Source organism: Sus scrofa, chromosome 5 (assembly GCF_054392235.1).
Source record: "Sus scrofa isolate SSC_HxYL_T2T_F1_AM1 chromosome 5, Sscrofa_HxYL_maternal_Yorkshire_Landrace_v2.0, whole genome shotgun sequence".
Classification (NCBI taxonomy): Eukaryota; Metazoa; Chordata; class Mammalia; order Artiodactyla; family Suidae; genus Sus; species Sus scrofa.
The window spans coordinates 34247766-34266952 of record NC_139387.1 but is presented as its reverse complement, the minus strand read 5'-3'; the positions used below and the strand labels follow the sequence as shown (position 1 = coordinate 34266952).

General features: G+C 42.8%; 1 protein-coding gene across 2 annotated transcripts in view; it reads right to left on the bottom strand.

Annotated features, from left to right (window-relative positions):
- The window catches only part of HMGA2 (high mobility group AT-hook 2), a 144715-nt gene that overhangs the window by 22151 nt on the left and 103377 nt on the right, over positions 1-19187 (bottom strand). The window lies entirely within an intron of this gene.

Sequence of the window (19187 nt, the reverse complement as noted above, 5' to 3'; positions counted from 1 at the left end):
TACAATGTAAAGTGAAGTGAGGATGACTTTTGTGCAACTGGTCTTAAGTTGACCTTGGGAAAAAAACAGCCCTTCATCTGGATCTCTGTGCAGATGGGTCTTTTGGTTTTATGTAAGCAGTAGACTTTTAATCTAATTATATTCTGTTTTTTGCCTGCCAGTAGTAGGAGGTTTTCCCTACTTGGTTTGAAAAATCACAAGAGATAGGAGTTCCTGTCGTGGCACAGCGGAAACGAATCCGACCAGGAACCATGAGGTTTCGGGTTTGATCCCTGGCCTCGCTCAGTGGGTTAAGGATCTGGTGTTGCTGTGAGCTGTGATGCAGGTTGCAGACACAGCTTGGATCCTGCATTGCTGTGGCCCTGACGGAGGCCAGGGGCTACAGCTCCAATTCCACCTCTAGCCTGGCAACCTCCATATGCCATGAGTGCGGCCCTAAAAAGAAAAAAAAAAACAAGACCACAAGAGTTACTTCCATTTCCTAGCACAAACTTTCTCATGTAGATTGGTTTTCATTTTCTTTCTTTTTGTCTCTTGTCTTTAAAGGGCTGCACCCACGGCATATGGAAATTCCCAGGCTAGGGGTCCAGTCAGAGCTACAGCTGCCGGCCTACACCACAGCCACAGCAACGCCAGATCCGAGCTGTATCTTCGACCTACACCACAGCTCATGGCAATGCTGGATCCTTAACCCATTGAGCGAGGCCAGGGATCGAACCCAAAACCTCATGGTTCCTACTCGGATTCGTTTCCACTGTGCCTCGAAGGGAACTCCAGTTTTCATTTTCATAGCAGTATAGGGCAAGACAGCATCCCCTAGCTGTTTACTTAAAAAAAAAAAAAAATTTAAAACTCTCATTTCTCTTGTGAGACATGAAAGGCCCCTAAAATGTTAACTCTCATTTCTCAATTCTAAATGAAAGCCACATTTTAGGGGCCTTTCACATCTCCCAGAATAATAGCTCACAGGGTAAGATCAGTTATTTAAAATTTTAAATTAAATACGGTATCCTGATAAAAAAAAAAAAAAAGCTATTTGTTTTTAAGCTTCCCAAAGAGTCCTTTATGGCCTAAGTCAGCTCATTGAAAGAGGGGAGCTTATGATTATGTTTGTATCCACACAAGTACAACCACATTCATCTTCTGCCTGAACTGACAGATGAATTTTCCCCCACCATTTGCAGAAAATTTCAATAAATAAATCAACCTACTCCTCAATGACCTCAACTGCTTTCTGCACCAAATTGATTAGTTATTTTATTTTATTTTATTTTTTGTCTTTTTGCTATTTCTTTGGGCCACTCTCACGGCATATGGAGGTTCCCAGGCTAGGGGTCCAATCGGAGCTGTAGCCACTGGCCTACGCCAGAGCCACAGCAACGTGGGATCCGAGCAGCGTCTGCAACCTACACCACAGCTCACGGCAACGCCGGATCGTTAACCCACTGAGCAGGGGCAGGGATCGAACCCGCAACCTCATGGTTCCTAGTTGGATTCGTTAACCACTGCGCCACAATGGGAACTCCTTGATTAGTTATTTACAGTAAAAATTATCAAACTGAATAAGTAGACACAGCTCAGATTCTAGACAAGTAACTGTCTGGTCTTTACATAAACATTCCAAATACGGCCATGAGCCATGAAGATCAGCAGCACCAGCTTCATGTCGTGTGGTGTATGTACATAGTGACAGGAATTCTTTTCAACCTGTGGTTTGAACAATATCCTTTGACCCTCTGTCCCAAGCAGTTTAAAGGCTCAGAAGATAACCTTTTTCTCTGTATATAACATTCACCAAGATTCACCTTCCTTTATGTGCTGAAAAACATGCTTTTCAGTCTCTTAAATTTCACAGTGCAGTTCCCATTATATATACTCAGAATATATATACACATACTCATACATATACATACACACACACACATATATATACACACACTCAGAATATGTATATATATACATATTCAGGATGTATATATACTCAGAATCTATATATAATGACATTAACCCAACTGGAGGGAGACTACCATCATCAAGAATGAAAATTCTTTTTTGCACTTCATGAAATGATGTAATTGACACAGTTGTTCATGGCATTCTGGATTTTCAGTTTTAAAACTTCAGTATTCCAGAAGGTCAAGATTTATATCTGGTCCCTTTAAAAAGTGAACCTTATGCCCTACACGTTTTAAACCATTTTTTAAAAAAAGTGTAGGGATCTCTCCCTCTTCAACATATCAGATCCCATGTGGAATAAAAGGCAGCCACAATGGTACTTCTGATGGGAGGGCAGACACCTCATGTGCATGGTGGCCTCCACTCCAACCCGCTCCCTGTCTTCCCAGGATGTCCCTGAAGTCCCTCAATGGAACACTGAGAACTCCAGGGAATGTCAAGTGAGGGTCCCTGACCCCTAGATGCAAATCCTCCAACAGACCTGTATCACCAGGATAGTAGGAATCAGAGCATCCTCTTGGCATTCATTCATTCTGACTCATACTGTTACGCTGAACCATGCGAACTAGAGTTTTTGTCAGTCAGGAGTAACAATTGCATATGGTTTAACCTAACCGAATCAAGGTAAGATTACTGTTCTTGCTTAACCAGCTAGATAATTTTTGTGATTTGTCATTAGGCTGTGTTAGCCAACGGAGGTTTGCACTTTCTGTGCCCCTACATCCTACACGCAAATCTCACTGCTTACTACTCTACACCTGAGTCCTGACCCTTATTTGGCCAGAGGTTGCCAGACTGTGGTGAGAGGAGGGATTTGTCTTTACCGGGTGTGATGTCCCCGTGTTTTCATTCATTCCACAGCCTACCTTCCAGGGCACCGTGGCTGTCTTTGCGACCATCTCGCTAACTTCTCATGGCGACATCAAGCCTTTGTGATCTTGGCTTCTTCATTGAAATGGGATGGCTGGAATAACTGGCATCTGACAATTGTTGGTGGTTATTCAAGGAAGCTTTCTATGAAAACTGAGACTTCTGGTTCAATTTAAAATGAATGGTCAACTCTCAGTTGTTCTCTAACACCAAGTGGTCAAAAGATTATTTGATTTACCCATGGAATGTTTTTGGTAATGAGATAGAAAAGTGTCTGAAGTGTGAAGAATTTCAGATCAAATGTTGGTTCCATGACTGAGGATGAGACTCCGCTGTAGCTATACAAATCCCATGCCTATTGCATATACTGCTCTTATTGGGCTGAAAGTCTTCTGGTTTAAACAACTTCCTCAGCTGAGAATGATCCTGCCCCCTGGTGGTGGGAGGCCTTAGTAAAGAGGTGAAACCATCCACCCTAAGTAAGTAGCTGGTGGCAATTTTTCTCCAGCTTAGAAAAAGGCTGGGTTGGTCATAACGTCTATGTCTTGCGCCTCCTGTGTGCACTTAGAGATGACTGTCCAATGTATGTATACATGCAGCCCCGAATGGTTACAATTTGACAGTAACATCTGGCCCATATAGCCGCAAAGGAGATTTTGTAGTTCTCTGTACAAAATCTCCTAACAAGTGATAAATCAATGGAGAGTTTTGGCAAAATCTCTGGAATTTTTGCTTGGTATTGGGGGGAAGGGGAGGTGTTCTTCATTTTCTACTCCACTTGGCTTTACTCTTGGACTTAACGCAAAAGACAAAAGTAAGCATCATTTCAAAAGTATTTATTGGATTATTATAGCAAAGTGCCCTTGCTGCAGCTGGCCTTGCTTATTAATCTGTGCAAGGATGAGAATAGTCACAATCTGCTCTAGTTAATGTTTATGAACATCAGCCTGTGTGTGTATGGCAACGAGCCACAGCAATTCTCATGAAAACAGATTTGGGGGCCAATACTTTGGAGTTTTTGCCTTCTTCCTGGTGCCTTTCTTTCAAAAGCCAACCTTCTATAATCTGACCTGATGAAGTTATTCATTGATAAACTCTACGTCAGACAGGGACTGGGTGTACAAAATGAATAAGAAATGCTTCCTGGTTTTAAGGATCCTGATGTCTAAGGGGGGGGGCAAATGAGGAAGGAGATATTTAAGAGTATAATGTGCAATTTTAGATTAATTTTTTCCTATGATTACTGTCCTCTTAAGTATAGAGAGGCATGCTCATCAAATATAAAAAAGGATAATCATAAGAAAGAAGAGCTATGTTCCCTCTCATAGGGTACACGAGAAAGGAGAGATAAGTTCACTGAAGAAAAAACATACAAGAAATTCAAAGACTGGATGTAGAAGGAAAGTATCATTCATCCTCAACACAAAAAAGTACAAGCAGAAAGAAATTTTCTTCATTTTCACGTTGGAAAGTTAAAGATTAGAATTAAGCTAAAAAAAAAATTAGGAAACAAAAGAAAACAAAATGCAGCTTCGGTGGTAGTGTTGCCAAAATCATCGTTAATTTTAAAATGATAGTTTGGTGTCCTCCTGAATTACAGCCTTTAATAGGCATTTTTATTTTATGGAAGATGGCTGCACTTTGGGGCTATAAAGCATTCTGAAATGAACAGTCACACACAGGTGGGGTAAAAGAATACATTGTCTCTTGAGTCGACTTTTCATCTCAATTTTTATGATTCTCTAAGATTTGGGGGGTGAGATAGAATTCACCCTCGGGCAAAGAAGCTGAGTGAAAATTGCGAGATTAACATTACTTCACAGAAAAAGAGTTAATCTTGTTTCGGTCCTATTTCCTTATCCTACCTACAAGTTTTTAAACAGAAACACTACATAGTTTTTTAAGACTTAACTTATTTATTTATTCTGTTTTTTTTTTTTCTGTGTACAACCATTCACAAAGCTAGTTCACTTTGCAAATGCACACATGGTTAACAGCACCAAAGTAAAATGAATAAATATGTGAAACACTTATGCTGCTGGGTTTTGACAAATCAAACACATGTGCATAGATGCTGTGGGACTACATTCAAACTTTAGCTAATGTCAACTTTAGCCAGACAGAAAGACTAATGTTCAATAATAGATGAAAACAGATATCTATGAGATAATGGAAATTAAAGTGAATACTACAGGAGATGAGCAATAATTGATACTCCAAATGTGTTGGGGACATATTAGAAAGTCCATTTAAGACATAAGGTCTTCTTAACATGTGACCGATTATGTGGCGAGTGGTTACATGCAATCAGATTTGGACTTGAACTAGTGACACCATTTTTCACATCACGTGTGATATCTGTTCTCATGCACTTGCCCATGGGCAAAGGATAGAAATGGTGTGATCTTTTAAGGGGTTCTAATTACTTTTATTTTGACGAAAGAGATTGAGAATCAATACTTAGACGATTTCTTGGATGCTGAGAACATGTGTCGGCAGACTAAAACACTTCAAAACGGTTTTATGAAACGATTTGAGGAGCCAGTGTTTCCCAGCAGCCATACTAGTTCCACATGGAAAGTGAATTTAAAAAGCTGAATCATGATTTTAGGCATTTCCTTTCCTTAAGGAAAAAGTCAGTAAATTTATTTGTAATCTCCTATGCGCTCAAGGACTACAAAGGGATAGTTTATGGGTTGCGAGCTCCATGATACTTAACTGAATCATATCTCTCCTAGAACCCTAATTTAGCAGTATGTTCTTGGCACGAGCCTGGGGCTGACTTTAGCAGTTGAGTTGTTTTCCTTGGAGGAAGTTTAATATTCAATCCGAGAAATGTTAACTATTCCCGAACATTAGCTTCCATCCTTAACGTTTTAAACAGTTGTCGAAGTGATCGCTCTTTGGCTCATGTTCTCACACTTCCAGCGTGTACCCAGCATGCCCTTCTTTCCAGAGAATACCCCGGACCTTCCCTGGAGGTTTCCTCTGGATTAATGTCCCTTTCTTCAGAATCTGTAAATTAAAACATCCCCCTCCCTTCTGAAGGAAACCTCACATTTCATTCGGCTTGTCTCCAAAGTCTCTATTTCAAACTCGAGAGGAGCTTCAGGCAACCACCCTTCTTCCCCCGCAGCACTGCCTAACTCAGCCCAACTGCTCTGAAGTCGGTGATTCTAGCATCTGTACCCGGTCATCTTAAAACCTATACATCTTTGTTTAGACCTTGCCAGAAAGGTCTCTCTGAACTCTGTTTCATGATCACACCCACTGAGTCAAACATTCTCTAGTTAAAATTCAGAGTAAGGCAATATGACTCTTCCTTTTATTTTATTTATTTTATTTATTTTGGTCTTTTGAGGGCCGCATTGGCAGCATGTGGAGGTTCCTAGTTTAGGGGTCGAATAGGAGCTACAGCTGCCAGCCCACACCACAGCTCGCAGCAACACCAGATCCTTAACCCACTGAGCGAGGCCAGGGATCGAACCTGTGTCCTCATGGATACTAGTTGGGGTTGTTACTACTGAGCCACAACAGGAACTCTGACTCTTCATTTTATATTTATATTGATTGTATGTGAATAACACAACAATGTACAGTTTCCAAAGTGATTTGGATTTGTGTCACAACAGCCGTCTGTGGTGAAGCATTGCCGTTCAGATTTACACACAAGGAAGTGGAGCCCTAAAGACAGCAAATGACTTGCAAGGGATTACAAGGCCAATGGATAACGAAGCCAGGACTGCAACCCAGGTCACGTGGTTCCGCATCTTTTGCTCTTCCCACTGTCCCACACTGCTCCAGCAATCGGCTTATTCTGTGCTTATTTTCTCATTAAAAAATAGGAGCTATGTGCAACCACCTTGTCTCATCCATAAAAGAACGTCTGTTTAAAAATATAATAAAAATAAAATAAAGACATACTAAAAATTGAGCTTTTTAGGACTACGCCCTTGCTGAGAATAAAAATTACCAAATAAGAAAAAAAAAACCCCTGCATTTTGTGTGTGTGTGTGTGTGTGTGTGTGTGTGTGTGTGTGTGTGTCTTTTCTGGGGCTGCATCCTAGAAATGAACACATGCATGAAAGCACCAGCCAGTGAATGCAGAGACCACACAGACAAGGGATTAAAGGCAAGAGACCCATAGTTCTTGAGTAGAAAGTCACAGGAAATGAGGAGAGATGCCTGATGAGGTAGATGAGGAATTGGATGGGAAGAACCCATTATGGCATCTTTTTTTTTTTTTTTTTGTCTTTTGCCTCCATAGGGCTGCACCTGAGGCATATGGGGGCTCCCAGGCTAGGGGTCTAATCAGAGCTGTTGCTGCTGGCCTCTGCCACAGCCACAGCAACGTGGGATCCAGAACTCATCTGTGACCTACACCACAGCTCACAGCAACGTCAGATCCTTAACCCACTGAGCGAGGCCAGGGATCGAACCCGCAACCTCATGGTTCCTAGTTGGATTTGTTAACCACTGAGCCACGATGGGAACTCCAAAAAACCCTGCATTTTTATATAACAACTTGTAAAGATCGTAGTTCAAATGAAGCTTCTGATACAGTTAAAGGATAAATCCATATTAGAAAACTATCTCCACAGTAACAGATTTGTTCTGAAAAAAGTTTTCTTGTCAAAAGTCTCCGGATGTTTTAGAAATATAACCATTATCTTGTTTCTCACTAGATTTCTATTAAAAGTAGAAAGCCCATCCTGCTATTTACATATATATGTATGTCTGCTTTCCTTTCTCCCTTTATTTCCTTTGAGAAGTTTGTTGAAAAAAATTCAGGCAAGACTCTGAAGGCTAAGATTTCTGTGATAAATGCCAATAAATTATTTCGGGTTTTTTTTCCCCTCTTGTTTATCACCTGCTTTAAAATGTAGTGGTGTTAAAAATGTTAGCTATATATTCCATGGTGTCTATGACATAGAAAATAACAGATGCAGTTCCCGTATTTATGGTGTTTATAGTTTCATTATTATTTAGTATTAGCTGTGAGGAAAAATAAAGATGCCATATGGGAGCTCCTGTCCTGGCGCAGCGGAAACGAATCTGACTAGGAACCATGAGGTTGTGGGTTCGATCCCTGGCCTCGCTCAGTGGGTTAAGGATCTGACGTTGCTGTGAGCTGTGGTGTAGGTCACAGATGAGTTCTGGATCCCACGTTGCTGTGGCTGTGGCAGAGGCCAGCAGCAACAGCTCTGATTAGACCCCTAGCCTGGGAGCCCCCATGTGCCTCAGGTGCAGCCCTATGGAGGCAAAAGACAAAAAAAAAAAAAAAAAAAAAGATGCCATTATGGGTTCTTCCCATCCAATTCCTCATCTACCTCATCAGGCATCTCTCCTCATTCCCTGTGACTTTCTACTCGAACTATGGGTCTCTTGCCTTTAATCCCTTGTCTGTATGGTCTCTGCATTCACTGGCTGGTGCTTTCATGTGTGTGTTCATTTCTTTGGAATGTGACCGCCCATGACACTTATTTTTTACCCATGATATATATAAATACACATTTGCCATACAGAGGGAGTCGTTTAAAACACTCCATTTAAAACCTGCATATATATGTATAATGTTTATATATATTTACATTAAGGCACAATTACTAGTCACAGCTATGGACGCTGACTGCTTCATGGTCCAACCTCTGAGAAGCTATGCCTGCAAATCCTGTGCAGACCTCGCCACCAATGGAAAATTCCCAGGGAGATTCTTCCCAAACAGGGAAATGGCCCACCCACCTGCTTCAGCTGCTAGCACACTTCCTGCCTTCTGCATGGAGTAAATATTCAGACAAAGTTTTTGACTGATTTCTGCACCCTCTCATTGCCTGGAGGAACCCCTCCTCCTCTTCTAGCTCCTCTTCCTCAGGTGGTAGGGATACCCTTTCATTGACCTCTGAAAAGGATGCTGGAGAAATGCAGATTCTTTTTTTGTGTGTGTGTGTCTTTGCCATTTCTTGGGCCACTCCTGTGGCATATGGAGGTTCCCAGGCTAGGGGCTGAATCGGAGCTGTACCTGCCAGCCTATGCCAGAGCCACAGCAAAGCGGGATCTGAGCGGCATCTGCTACCTACACCACAGCTCATGGTACTGCCACATCCTTAACCCACTGAGCAAGAGCAGGGATCGAACCCACAACCTCATGGTTCCTAGTCGGATTTGTTAACCACTGTGCCACGAGGGATCCAGCAACCTGCCGTCAAAATGAGCAGCTGGTCCTATGGATGGTACTCTGAGAAACACTGTCACTGGAAAACAACTACAGCTCTTCCCTCTGACGAGGCCATAGCTGACATGAGAAAGCTTTTTTTTCCCCCCCCCAGAAATCCAAGAGTGGCAACAGGATTTAAATTTTTACATTTTAAAAACATGAAAAGATATATCAAATATGGCTTTATCTCCCTGTATTTCCCCTATAGATCAGTGTATGTGGGGAAGGGTAATAGAAATTTACCCAATTTATAACAATGTAGGTAATGAATTCTGATGAATCTCAAGTAGCCCCGCAAAGAAAATTCCTCTTGTATGCTTTTGGGTACAACAGAGAGCCCCAATTCAAACCATCTTCATAAGCATATCATTATCATTATCATCACTATAGGCTGCGCCTATAGCATGTGGAAGTTTGGGACACAGATCAAATCCATGCCAACAGGTTAAGGATCTGCCAGTGACAATGCTGGATCCTTAGCCCTCTGAGCCATCAGAGAACTCCAGGATATTATTATTTGTCTTTTTTTTTTTTTAGGGCCACACCCACGGCATATGGAGGTTCCCAGGCTAGGGGTCGAATCGGAGCTGTAGCCATCCGCCTACACCGCAGCCATAGCAACTCAGGATCCAAATCGCGTCTGTAACCTACACCACAGCTCACGGCAACGCCTGATCCTTAACCCACTAAGTGAGGCCCCAGGGATCGAACCCACATCCTCATGGATACTAGTGGGGCTCATTAACTGCTGACCACAATGGGAACTTCAGGATATTATTATTATTATTAATATCACAAAAAGCCTGGAGATGATGTCCCTCTAGAATTGGTTAATTTAGCAGGTTAAATTCAGTTGGTTAAATCTTTGGGGCTTCAGATTCTTTCTATCTTTCTGCTCTACCATCTCACACCTGTTCTCAGTCTGTGGCCCTCAGAGTCACAAGATGGGTATGGCTGTTCCTGGTGGCACTTTCAGGAAAGTCCGCATCCAGTTGGAAGCATCTCTTCCTGTGGTCCCAAGCAGACTGCTCAGCTCTCCTCGCTCTGCAGACAGAACAGGGTCCCCATGACTGGCTCAGACAAATCAGACCTAGCCCTGGGCCAGGGAAAAAGGGTCACTGTCTGTGAACAAAGAAAAACAGGGAATGGATCTAGAAGAGCAATCACGGGCTCTGAGCATTTTACTACTCCCTGTGCTGGTCTTTCTTTGAGAGCTGGCAAGAAGTGCCCTCTTGACTCTGAAATCAGCTGCACAAGATTCTTCTTTGCACTGTTTGTCCTGCTCTAGTGCCTAAAGCTTTTTGTCTTTGTCAAGCCACTTCCCGGGAGGTAGAACAGGCTTCTTTGTAGAAGGTATGCATTTCAGTTTTATGATGGATATGGAGACGGGTGTAGAGGGTTCTGGCTTTCCCAGTCTGTTTGGAATTCTCCTCTGCTGAATCCAGATCTGAGGTTTTTTTTTTTTCACTGTGGACCAAAGGGTGTAGCTGTTCCCGACAGCTAGTGAATGAGGATGCCATGCTGCTTCGAACCCAGCTGTAACTCACTGGTCTCGTCCAAAAGGGATTCCAGAGATGGGGGGGGGAGAGGACATAGCTAACACGAGCTCCTGCCCATATTCTGGAAGTTGATGAAATTGTTGACTGACTTAACAGGAGTCAACTGGAGTTCTGCTTGGCCAAACTGAAGGACAGAAGACCTGGGCTAGGAGTCCCGTGAGCCTGCTTGGGGCCTGAGGCTGCCCGTTTATAACCACTCTTTGTCTTAGGCTTGCTCTTCCGACTCCCTGTCACGTCAGCAGGGGAGTGTCCCTGCCCTGGGAAGGACTCGTCGATTAAAATGAGAAGCTTGTCTCTTTGGAGTACAGTGGGATCCAAGTCTTGGCTCTAGATGATACATGTTTTGGTATGTCTGGGCTTAGTGCCAGATCCGAGTGTGTGTATCTCTGATCTAAAGAGGGACAGTTGGTGGTGGTAGCATTTTTTTTTTTTTTTTTTTTGAATAAAGGAAGGATGTTTGTAAGGTGCTATCTTTGATTGTAGTTGCTGTTTCCAGGATGTGGAAGCTGCTTTGGAGGACTCCAGAGACAGCTCTTTGGCCTTGAGGAAATTCTCCCCCGAGGAACTCCATTTACTTTGTCAAGGTTTGGACGGGATGTCTTGAATCCTGCATTATCCTAGCCGCTTCACACGCATACACGCAAAGCAAGTATAAATAGTGGTGGGGGACAGAGCTTTTGAACCCAGAAAGGCCTTGGAAATCAGGTCTAGATCAGCTATGCACAAGCCCCATAACTTGGTTCAACTTCTTCATGGGCGTAATGTGGGTTCCTCACGGGTAGTTGTTTTTGACGGAAAGCGATCAAGGTCCCGAAAATACATGGCACGCACGACTGTTGGCTGTGAAAACTTAATCAACACTGTTTCCTAGCACCAGGCAGGGCGGGGGTGGTGTCGAAGTAATAGTAACAGCAGCAGCCACAAGGGCAGCATTCTGCATTGTGATTTGCTTTGTTCTATATCAAAGACCTGGGTTTCACTCTGGTGAATGATGACCGGATTCTCTGCAATATAAATTTAACCCTCCCCCTGTCTCTGATTTGCCAGAGTGTCACTTAAGCCTTGCCTTTCTGTGGCCTTCAAGATTCCGGTCTCGGCTGCACAGGAACATGCATGGCAACCAGAACGGGATTTTTTATGTGCTTTGTTCACCTAACTTGCACAGGACAATGGCAATTTCCTTTGTATTGTGTGATGCAGAGTTCATTGGCATACGTTTTACAAAGATGTTATCTAGCCTGATTTCCTTCATTCAGCTCTCTCCTGGCTATTTAAAGCACTTGATTTGTGGATAGGGATGTCCTCCCCCCACATTCTTAAAAGGCCAAAAAAAAAAAAAAAAAAAAAGGAACAAAAGATTTACAGAGAGCAAGGAACACACACATTCACAATATTAACAAGGAACCATTACTTCATGGTAAACCGGCTTCATAATTGTGCTTGCAAACAGCATCTGACCCCACAGATCCGTTTGGTGTGTGGATCCAGCCACGTGAACATTTAAGCTATATGTGTTAGGCATGAGGGAGAAGTCCCGTAGCTTTTTTTCCTAATGTTGCTGTAATATGATGCGGCATCAAGAATGCAGTGCCTAAAGCACTTAACTGCAACCCTGCAAAACTTCACAGCTTAAAGAACTTCCCTTGTTCTGTCTTCAAAACGCCCTGGGCTGCTGGGAAAGAGAGCCAGGCTGTAAAAGTACTATTGTTAGGGATTTCTTTTGAGGGGAATTTATATTTTATTAAATGCAATTAATGACTACCAGTTTGACAGCAGGATTAAAAAAAAAAATCACCAACTCTTTATTTTCATCAAAAATCACCTCTCTCCAAAAATAATTTTCAGCAAACTGCAAAGTCAGCATTTCAATGGGAAGCAAATTTAATTCTCCTTTTTAAAGTTTGCTTGCAAACTACCTCTAGAATGCTTAGGCTGTTAAAAGTGGAGAGAGACACTTTTCCTGAAGACAACGGCCCTTAAGTATTTATGTTATGTCTGCATGCGTGTTACACAAACAGGAAAAAATAAAAAGAAACCAAACAGATGCCCTTAGATGAAAACAAGCATGTATAACACACTGCGATGACGCAGATTTTGCTGTCAAAGAGATTTCATTTATTTAACAAATTTTCAGGGAGCTACTTTGTGCTTAAGATGACTACCAGACCATTCTCGAACAACTGCTAATAAGCAGGCGTCTAAAACGATGACATTCGACTCTACGTGTACTGCTCAGCAAGGCTTCTAAATGTTTCTAATAATTGATAATATGCCCCATATAAATAGAATCTTAAAATTAAGCTGATTTTTCAACCTATAGGGTGACATCTATAGAGTGCAGAACTAATGTGAAAGCGTGGATATGTGACGATCTAATTTCCCTGATGTTTCCCCCTAAAGACTCAACAACTGCAGCATCTTCAGGATGCAAGCCGCGCCCACTCTGTGTAAGTTCCCTGCTCCTGGGAGGTGATAAAGCCGCTACTTCTAGCTGTGGGGACAGGGGCAGAAGAACCAAGCAAAGAAGCCCCTCTTCCATCACTGCTCTGACCCCTGGCGAGAGGACTCTTCCTTCCTTCTCTTGCTCTCAACTTCCTCCCAGTCTGGCAAGGGAAGACCTGCTTGGCTGCCAGAGATGTGGCCAAGACCGAGCCTCCCAATGCCTTTTTGGATGCTCACTGACAGTCAGGGTCTTCATGGAGAAGATGAGGAAACCAAGAGACAAAAGCATGAAGAACGCTGGCTTCTAAGTGCAGTGATTACATGGCCAGTTCTTCCGCTGATCACTAGCCTGTGAACTTTCATTAACACACATGAAGGTAAGCATGAGACCAAAGGTCTGCTCATCTCTCAGAGATGGCTTCTGTGGGGGCTTCCAGTAGTTTCTACAGAGAAACTGGAGGCATGATGGTGGGGGCTTCCAGTGGTTTCTACAGAGAAACTGGAGGAATGATGAACCCTGATTTGGGACAGAACATCAAGGCTGAGTCTCTCGTGAAGGCACATTTTGCCATCCTCCAGTTACAGCCGAGACATCATAGGTAGTCCAAGTGCACGAGTGGGTGAGGGTTTAAAAGGAGCCATTCCAGCGTTCCCACTGTGGCTCAATGGAAATGAACCAGACCGGTATCCATGAGGATGAGGGTTCAGTCCCTGGCCTCTCTCAGTGGGTTAAGGATCCAGCGTTGTTGTGAGCTGTGGTGTAGGTTGCAGACATGGCTTGGATTGGGCATCACTATGGCTGTGGCTGGCAGCTGCAGCTCTGATTCAACCCCTAGCCCGGGAATTTCCATATGCTGCAGCCTTAAGACAAACAAACAAACGGAACCATTCCACACATCATGAATTCTAGTATTCTAACAAAAAGCAAAAAAAGGTCAAAGCATAAAAAGGCGCTACCTCACCGTGTAGTCATTTATTTGTGCCTTAGAGCCCTGAGAGCAACGAAGTGGCTCTTCTGAAGCAGAGGTAAGAATTCCCCCATCTCTGAGAACTACCGACCAGTGAAAGTAACCCTTTCCTAGGAATTCAAACAGCTAGCTGAGGCTTAGGTATCTTTCAAAAGAGACACTGCTGTTGCAAACTGAGAAAGAAAATGAGGTAAGACATCGTGGATACCGGAGTTTTCAACAGATTTCTGCTACTGCTTCTGAGAACTCATTTCTGTGCACATGTTACAAGGGGTCTCTGCTGGCATCACCTTCTGTATTCTTTTTTTTTTTTTTTTTTTTGTATTTTTAGGGCTACACCCACAGCCTATGGAGGTTCTCAGGCTAGGTGTCCAATCAGAGCTGTAGCCTCGGGGCTACACCGCAGCCACAGCCACACCAGATCCGAGCTGAGTCTTCGACCTACACCACAGCTCACGGCAACGCTGGATCCTTAACCCACTGAGCAAGGCCAGGGATCGAACCTGTGACCTCATCGATGCTAGTTAGATTTGTTTCCGCTGAGCCGCGACAGGAACTCCTGTATTCTATTCTGATGTAAGTGAATCATGTCCCCAAGAGTTTAAGCAGATTAAGGACAGGTCGACTCTTCTTAAAGACAGTCAAGGTAAAAATTTAGGGATTAGAAAAGATCCTCACTTTTGCTGACTGCTTACAGAGTACAAGCTAATGTTAAAAGGAATAAGGACACTTTTGGTGGCCAGTTCCCACTGTCCTTCGTAATTATTCTTTCTGTAAACAGTTATTTCTGGACAATGGACTTAACGTATGGATGGCTACCTGAGGAAGAAGGGTATACAGTTTTGTGGGTATTTTTTGTGGTCTTTTCATCTCTTTGCATTAATGACATCTGGTTCACTGTATGAAATGAACAAATGAATATGCGAAATGTTCACGAGACCATCAGTTCTCTCACAGATTCTGTAGAGCTTGTTCAGATGGGGTACATGAAAGACCTCTGCAGTACTGCGGAGGCTTAAACGACAAACAGTAAGGACAGTTTAAAAGACATCCAGCTCCATGTTGTGTCTGGCCAGGTGTATATAATCTTCTGATAAAGGCTACAATAACTGGAGTTCCCGTCATGGCTCAGTGGTTAACAAATCCGACTAGGAACCATGAGGTTGCGGGTTCGATCCCTGGCCTTGCTCAGTGGGTTAAGGTCACAGATGTGGCTCGGATCTGGCGTTGCTGTGGCTGTGGTGTAGGCCGGCGGCTACAGCTCCAATTAGACCCCTAGCCTGGGAACCTCCATATGCCATGGGAGTGGCCCTAGAGAAGGCCAAAAAAAAAAAAAAAAAAAAAGCGACAGTCATAAAAGAACACGGGAGCTCTGCAAAGGTCCTTCCTATACACCACCACGTTTATGAGGACAGACCGTGGATCCCCAGGTCACCCAAGCGGCTAAGAATGGATGAAACAGACACTGAAATCTACACCAGTCTATTCCGAAGGAGGCATCTGCCCTCCGTTCTGCGGCAGAGGAGGGTAATGAGGTTCGAGTATTTGTATGAATATGATTCATCTCCCCAAATATCCCAGCCCCAGTGCTCAAAGAGCCAAACACTGTTCCCCTGTCACAGCTCAAGAACAAACTCGACCTCTGTGGGACAGAGGCACGGGGAACACACTGGCAAGCTGGTGTCTGTGATGTGCGCTGAGAGTGGCCACGTCACGGATGGTCCCTATGGCAGGGGCAAGGCACAGTTCACTAACTATTACAATAATTTTTTTTTTTTAGAAAGTGAAGAAACCCTTGGAGGACATGGCTGCTTTAGGATTTTGCAGACAGTAGTCTTATCACAATGCCCAGGGAGGCGGCAGATGCATATATTTCTTCCCATTTCATGAGAAAGTGGTCCCTCTTGTGTTTGGAGTACTTTTCAAACATGGAACCCCGGGTCTGGTGGGGAACACATTCTCCCCCGATATAATCACACTATTTATGATGATATAACCCTTTCAGCTAGCACTGTATTTGGTCCTAAACCCAAAACGAGGCTTTATAATCACCCACTGAGCTTGCTTATTCATTCACGAAGGGCCTTTTAGGACCAGGGTAGCACATAGTTCGCCTTGTACAGCAGGCACTCAAGAAATGACAAAGGAAGAAAGGATGAAAGGAGAGGATCTTTCTACTTGACAAGTCTAGCCATGCTCCCGATAAGGACCAAATGTCATTAAGAAACATACACGATTGCATGCACTGAATTTATACACGTAGTCAGAGACACTTGTACCGTATCCATTTGCCAGATTTTCATATATACCATTATCAAAACTTCAGGTTAAAAATGTAAAGATGCTAATATTCAAATCTCTGGAAAATTTGTATTTTCTGAGGGTCCAAAGACGAGGTGAACTTTGACTGTACCTGGTTTTGACCCCAGCTCTCTCATCCCCTTTCTTCTGAGAAAGAGGTGCAATGACAATGAATGTGAACCATCAGGGGAATCCAGGCATCTTGCTTTATATTTCTTAGGATTAAATGTAAATTTCCTGCATTTAAAAACCTGGACTATGAAGCTGAACTGTGCTATAAAACAGTGGAAGAACGGGAGTTCCCGTTGTGGCGCAGCGGAAACGAATCTGATTACGAGCCATGAGGTTGCAGGTTTGGTCCCTGGCCTCGCTCAGTGGGTTAAGGCTCTGGCGTTGCCCGTGAACTGTGGTGCAGGTCGCATACATGGCTCAGATCCTGCATGGCTGTGGCTCTGGTGTAGGCCGGCAGCTACAGCTCTGATTGGACCCCTAGTCTGGGAACCTCCATATGTGCAGGTATTGCCCTACAAAGACAAAGACCAAAAACAAAAAATAAACAATGGAAGATAACTATTTAAACTAGACAAATTCATTAGTTTAAATGATTTAAGTTTAAACTATTCAAAACAACTCCAATTTCTTGGATTTGATAAAAAAATTTTTAGATTTTTTAAAAAAAGTGTTTTAATTAAAGTATAGTTGATTTATAATGTGCCAATTTCTGCTGTACAGAAAGTGACCCAGTCATACATATATATATATATGCATTCCTTTTCTTATATTATCTTTCTTCATGAGGTCTATCCCAAGAGACTGGATATAGTTCCTTGTGCTGTGCAGTAGGACCTCATTGCTTATCCATTCTAAATGTAACAGTTTGTGGACTTGATGAATATTTTAGTCTTCCACTGGTTGTGGGGATTTGGTCCCTAGCAACTAAGAGGTCCGCAAACTCAGACTTTTTGGAGGGAAAAGAGTACAGATCAGCAATTTGTATGCTGAAAACGCTGTGCATATTTGGACATACAAAGTTTTGGAGATATATATATATATATATATAGATATAGATATATATAGATATATATACAGGCACGTGTGCACACACAAACATCTGTCTACAGACTCTGGTAGCTCCTGGATTTCATTCTTGTTGCCCTTGATAAACAAAGAAGTTATAACCATATAAAGGATATTTATAGGAGCGAGCATCTCTTAAGTCTTTCAACATTGGATCACTTTACGTGGTTGTGAGATGATGGTTTTGGGAGGGAGTAAAGAAGGAAATTCCAAAATGTGAATGGTATTTAAACCTCTTAAATTTTTTTTCTTCAAAGGCAAAGAAAAAGAACAAAATTATGTTTTCCCTATTCAACAAGATGGCACGCAGAAGGGCTGTTGGGCAGAAAAGTAACTAAAAGGAATATAAAGATCTAGTGACTGGAGTCCCTTTCATGAAAAATGTGAGTTAAAAAAAAATCCAATAACCATAAAACAACTTTGTCTTTGATGCTGAACAAAAAACAAGCTTGAAATTTAGTGCTGCTGAGCAAGTGAATGAAAAATACAGATGTCTTTACCTTCACCTCAACTCAGCTTTGCCATCTGAACAGACCCACGCCTAACGCTTTGTACGGCCAACTAAATGTATCAGAGCATTAGCTAAAAGCAAAGGTTTAAAGTAAAACTTAAAAGTACATATTTTTCTTTCTTCTTTTTTTTTTCTTTTCTTTTCTGGCTGCCTTGTGACATATGGAATTCCTGGGGAGCTATACCGGATGCTTAACCCACTTCGCCGGGCCAGGGATCGAACCTAGGTCTCAGCACTGCTGAGATGCCACAGATCCGGTTGTGCCACAGCAGCAGGAACTCCCATTTTTCCTTCTTCTTCTTCTTCTTCTTTTTTTTTTTTTAAAGCCTGCACTCTCAGCATTTGGAAGTTCTGAGGTCTATTTGGAGCTGCAGCTGCTGGCCTATGCCACTGCCAGAGCAACGTGGGATCCAAGCCACATCTGCAACCTATGCTGCAGCTTGTGGGATCCATAACCCACTGATCAAGGCCAGGGACTGAACTTGCATCCTTATGGATACTAGTCAGGTTCTTAACCAGTTGAGCCACAAAGGGAACTCCAATTTTCCCCTCTTTTAAAAAATCTTTTAATGGGGAGTTCCCGTGGCTTAGTGGTTAATGAACCCAACTAGGAACCATGAGGATGTGGGTTTGATCCCTGGCCTCACTCAGTGGGTTAAGGATCTGGCGTTGCTGTGGCTGTGCTGTAGGCCGAGAGCTTTAGCTCCAATTCAACCCCTAGCCTAGGAATCTCTATATGCTGTGGGTATGGCCCTAAAAAGTAAAAAAAAAAAAAAAAAAAATCTTTAATGAATGAGTAAATTCAGTTCTGCCACCTTCCTTTCCAGGTCCTCTACACATTCCTAAAGGTAACATATAAAAGCGAAAGAAGTTTGGTCTTTTCTGGTGTGCGCCAGTCTAATTTTTCTCAAACTAAGATATTAATTGTTTTATTTAAAATATAAGACCTTGATGCTATTTTAATTTGCCAAAGTCAACTCATAATACCAATTTCCCCAAAGGTCAGCAACAATATAGTAAGGAAATACCATCTGCTACTTAGAGCATCCCTAAGAAATTTGCATTTCCACTTTGTACCGTATTATGTTGGGGAGGAAATGACCACCTACTTCATTCTCCCAACGCACGCTATCCCAATCACAGCTAATCAGCCGACAAAGAGAGAGAAGGCCAGTGTCCATTGTCCCACTGCTAGGCCCTAGAAATTAAAAATCCAGGAGGAGGACGCAAAGAGCATACGTTGAAAGACGCCAGGTTCACGGCCAGGTTCACCCAAAGTCTCTCTCACT